General features: G+C 30.4%; 1 non-coding gene across 1 annotated transcript; it reads left to right on the plus strand.

Annotated features, from left to right (window-relative positions):
- Positions 1 to 279: 279 nt before the first annotated feature.
- Positions 280 to 381, plus strand: LOC127546059 (U6 spliceosomal RNA). The gene has a single exon (XR_007949923.1). It is a non-coding gene; the product is annotated as a U6 spliceosomal RNA (small nuclear RNA).
- Positions 382 to 5,445: the final 5,064 nt, after the last annotated feature.

The following is a 5,445-nucleotide window of genomic DNA, read 5'->3' on the forward strand; positions in this document are numbered from 1 at the left end:
AATACTAAAAATACTAAAAAGGAACAAATAGTTAATATATACTTTACAAACAATAATGCCAGTAAAATACATATAAATAAAGACTCAAATCCCAATGGAACAATATAAAACTACATATTGAGTCAAGAAACAAATCATAAAAATAATTAATGACTATGTAAGAAGAATGGTAATGATAAAAAGAAATCCAAAATTTTCTGAAATGAAACTAAAATAATTCTCAGGAGAAAAACCATATCCTTATAGATACAGATTAACAAAATAGAAAAAAAGAGAATTGTGCTTGCTTTGGCAGCACATATACTAAAATTAAACTGATACAGAGATTAGCATGGCTCCCGAGCTAGGATGTCATGAAAATTTATAAAGAAAAAGATTAATGAAATAAATATGAATTTTTAAACATAGAAAATAAAAAATAAATAAAACTAATCTCAATAAAATAAACACAAAATTGATGAGGAAATAGATAAATAAGAAAAAATAACAACTTGAAATTAAATTATAAGCTTATTCTTTTAAAAGAACAAGAAATTTGATAAATTCTTGCCTAGTCAAATTTAAAGAAAGCAGAAAAATAAATAAAGTTGCAATCTTCAAAAATACAAAAAAATCCAAAGTATCAGGAAACAAAAAGATATAAAATAACCCTATCTCATAAAAAGGAGATAGATCTAATTGAAAGGCTACTACCAAGGAAAATTTCTTGATCTTGAGGCATTCACATGATAATTATAGGAAACAATACACAAACTTCACAGATTACTCTAAAAAAGTGAAGGAAGTATTGCATCATAATTCCTTTATAAGATATATAGAGATATAGTGATATTCCTAATTCCTAAACTACAGAAAAACAAAACACAGGGGAAAAAAGCATTATAGATCAATATCATTAACAAGCTTTGATTCAAAAATTTTTTAAATCCTATAAAAGAAATTTTAGTAGTTTATAAAATAAATCATTCATTATTAGGATTTACATTACAGATATAAGGATGGTTAGCAAATTATGTATGTGTGTATTTGTATATACATATATACTTATATTAGTATGTGCATACATGTCTGTACATATTTATACTCTCATCTTAATGGGAAAATGAAATGTTATGACATTTGAAACAAAAATATAACTAATAAATAAAAATCAAAAGCTATTTCTTTGAAAAGACATGTAGATGAGGGGAGGATTCTGAGAATGTGGAGTAGGTCCATTAATTTTAAGCTTTCCAGATTTCTCTCATAAGCAGAACAAATTTACACCAAAGGATAAACATTAACTCAAAAAAAAAAAAATCAAGAAGACTTTGAGCAGAACAGGAGTCCCTTGACACTACCCAAGAAAAATTGAAGACCCCAATAAAGGATTAACCAAAGTAAAGTACCAACACCTCTAGGCTAACTTTGTAGTAACTCCAAGTGGGGGGACCCCTTATGTGATCTGGGTTTGGTTGGAGCCTCAGCAGGAGCCACATAAACTTTTACCTCTTGGACTGTGTGAGAAATTATGGGTCTAAGTCTGGCAAGATTGAATGAACCTTGGCTGATTAGGAATGCCAGTCTGTGTTGTGAGTTGCAGAATTGTGGATGAGAAGAAACCAACACACCTAGTAAGTGCAGAAGCAATGAGGAATGGATGCTACTGGTTGTAGGCACTTGCAGAACAGGAGAGCTGGCAAAGAAGAAAGAACCCAACCATAGAAACTTAATAACAAAGCAGGGAAAATCACTCTTCATTTTCAGAGGAGGACACTAAAGGAAAAAAAAAAAAAGCTTCTACCCCAAAGAGAAATGTTAAATGGCTCACCACAAATTTATAAAAGAACTTAAAAAAGAATTTTGAAATCAAATGATACACATTGATGAAAAACTAAAAGAATAAAAATAAAAACCATCCAAGAAAAACAAGGTTACAGGGGGGAAAGTTAACCAACTAGAAAAGGAGATTCAAAGTCTTAAAGATGAAAAATAATTCATTGAAAATTAGAATTGGTTAGGGAGAAGCCAGTGAAGCCATAGATCAAGAAATAACAAAACAGATCATAAAGAATGAAAAAATGGAACAGAATGAAACATAAGAAAACAACATAAGAAATGAAACATAAGAAAAACAACAGATCTGGAGAACAAATCAAGTAGAGAAAAATTAATAACTGGACTACCTGAAAGCTGTGACCAAATAACAAACCTTGACATAATAATGCAAGAAATAATCCAAGAAAATTGTACTGGATTGATAGAACATGAGGGGAAAGTAAAAATACAAAAACATCCATTTATCATTATCTTAAAGATATCCTTTGTAGAAAACACATAAGAATATTATTGCCAAATTTTGAAATCCCAGATCAAAGAGAAAATTTTGCAAGAAACAAGGAAAAAAAAATTCAAATATACTGGAGCCACAATTCGAATTGTACTGAACTTATTAGCAGCCACAATAAAAGATCTGCAGTACCTGAAAAAAATGGACATTCAATAAACTTAAATATTTTCAGAACTTTCTATCAACAAAATCTGAATTCAATAGAAGATTTACTATATAAGAGTCAGTATCCTTAACATGGACAAATTGTTTATGTTTTTTTTTCCATGAAAATGTATACTATATGTTTAAGATTGACATAAGTAACTAGGTAATTCCAAAGAAAAATTGGGGCAGAGTTGAGCATGATCTGATTCTACAAAGCAAAACTCTTTAGAAAAAGATAAAAATAATATGCAGAGGAAGAATATATATCAGAGGACAGAGGAGGGCTCATAGTTCTGAAAACCTACTCTTATGGGGAATGGATTAAATAAGCAACAATACATAAATACCACGAAGAGTATAGCACCCTCCAAAATCCATAAAGAAATAAGAGGAGAGGGAAAGGCAGAGAGGATTGCAAAGAGCAGGGGAGAAAATAAGTAAGGGATCTATAGGTGAGGAAGCTTAAGTAATAATAAGGCAATTTAAAGAGCAGAATTAGAGAAGAAGTTAGGTGAAATAGGAGAAAAGAGGCACACACAAACACCAAAAGAAGAATTAGTAGTAGAACTTATTAGGTTAAAAAAAAAAAAAAGGTACAACTCTGTGGATCTTAGACAAAGTTGAACTTAAGATTCAATCAAAAGAGAAATCTATATTATACATCAGCCATACTAATATTGTTTTAAATACATGTTTACATATGGGTAAATGCATGCATGTATAGATATGTGTGCATCTTGCTGTATGTATGTATATATAGATAGAGATAGACGTATACATGAGTAGGTCTGTGTATGTGAATGCATGTGTATGTGTGGGGGTGGGGGTGAGAATTGGTGTGTACATGTACATATATGTGTGTGTGTGTATAAATTTATGTATATGTAATTATACCTGTCCTTAAGTATAGCCTGCTTGTAGTCCCTGGAATGAAAGAGGCAAAAAATAATTAGGCAAAAAAAGTACACAGAAGAGAAAAAAAGAACAATCTACAAGGAAGCAAAGATGGACACTCATGAACATAATTTCTTCTCTTATCATACATCCTTTCTAGAATTGGTAATTTATTAATATATATTTTGAATCCTTCCTGGTATTCTGCTGGACACAAGACAATGGTTTTTTTTTTTTGTTGTTGTTGTTGTTTTATTTTGCTTTTCTGTTTTTCTTTTCTCTATTGTCTTTTTTAATAAAATAAAGACATTATATGTATATACATATATATACATACAAACAAAAATACTTGAATATATATGTAATCATATTAAAAATAAACCTACAAAATTATGTGATCATCCTCATAGATGGACGAAATATAAGACACTTTTATGCTAAAAACTCTTCAAAGTATAAGTATAGATGGACCTTTTGTAATATCACACATAAAAAAAAAATCTGTCTAAAAACAAAAACTAGCATTACATGCAATGAGGGAATACTACAACCTTTTTGCTGTAAAGACAGGAATAAAGTAAGCATTCCTATTCCCCAAGAAATGATTAAAAAGAATTTGAGATAAAGGAGTAAATAATAGTTTCAAAGATCAAATTATATTATAAAGCAATAAGACATATTATATTAGTAAAAAAAAATCAATGGAAGACATTGGACTAGGAAGAATCAGAAATAATAGAACTCAATAACTCAATGGTTGATAAAATGGAAATTCACTAGCAAAAACTCCACATTTAATTTCAAAAACTGTTGAAAAACTGGAAAACAGTCTAATAACAATTAGACTTAATTCAACAACTTAAACTATATCAACAACACATTCTAAATGGATACATAATTTTAATATGAACAATCACTGGAAAATGATAAAATTAGATCACTAAGTAGAATAAGAAAAAGTAAAAGAAAAATGGACCATATACTGCTCACACAGTTATGGGTACAAAGTATAATCTTTACTATCAGAGAGAGAGAGAGAGAGAGAGAGAGAGAGAGAGAGAGAGAGAGAGAGAGAGAGAGAGAAAGAGAAAGAGAGAGAGACAGAGAGACAGAGAGAGACAGAGAGACAGAGAGAAAGAGAGGCAGGTTAAAAATTACTTTAATTAATATGTTTATACTTTGATTTCTTATATTATGTTTGTGCAATTAAGTGGTACAATGCATAGAATGCCAGTTCTGAAGTCAGGAAAAGTCCTTTCCTAAGTTCAAATTTGGCCTCAGATGCTTAATAGTTGTGTGATCCCGGGCAAGTCACTTAACCCTGTTTGTCTCAGTTTCTTTATCTGTAAAATTAACTTGGAAAAGGAAATGGCAAAACACTGCAACATCTTCCCCCCCAAAAAAAAAATGGAATCACAGTGAGTCAGATATGACTGTACAAAATTCTTTGAAAATGAAAAACTTCTGTGAAAATAAGAGTTATGCTTAGATAAGATGAGAAAAATCTTTGTATCAAATTTCTCTGGTAAATTTTTGGCAACAAAGAAACAAGAAATAAGTAAATGGATTTATTTTATGTGAGGAATGAAAACATAGATGTAGAGAAATCATCATATGAATGTGCAATTCAACAGTATTTCTGCATCTTGATGCTCACTTTTCAGCATCTACAAACATAGCTCCAGTCTTTCAGTCTAGTATTGATAGATTCTATTCTCTCAGAGCTGGCTTAACTGTGAGTCCTAGTAATTGCCACCCCTCTTTTTGTTTCCTTGTGCTTCCTCTCAGCTTTTCTTTTTTTATTCCTCCTGTTTCACTTCTTCTTCCATCAAAACAAATTGAGATGATTCTCCACAATCTCATTCTTTTCCTCTCTTTTTCTCATATCCATGTCACATACCTTTAATACCATTTCATATTTTCTCCTCCCTTTTTCTACTCGGTGGTGATGAGGCATTCTTTCTATTTGCTAAGGACAATCCCTTTACTTTGTCTTTCATTCCACACCCACCATATTTTAAATTAGATAATGCTCTCTCTCTCTCTCTTTTTTTTTTTTTACTAAACTATAATTT

The sequence above is a fragment of the Antechinus flavipes genome, chromosome 1, assembly GCF_016432865.1.
Source record: "Antechinus flavipes isolate AdamAnt ecotype Samford, QLD, Australia chromosome 1, AdamAnt_v2, whole genome shotgun sequence".
In the NCBI taxonomy this organism is placed as follows: Eukaryota; Metazoa; Chordata; class Mammalia; order Dasyuromorphia; family Dasyuridae; genus Antechinus; species Antechinus flavipes.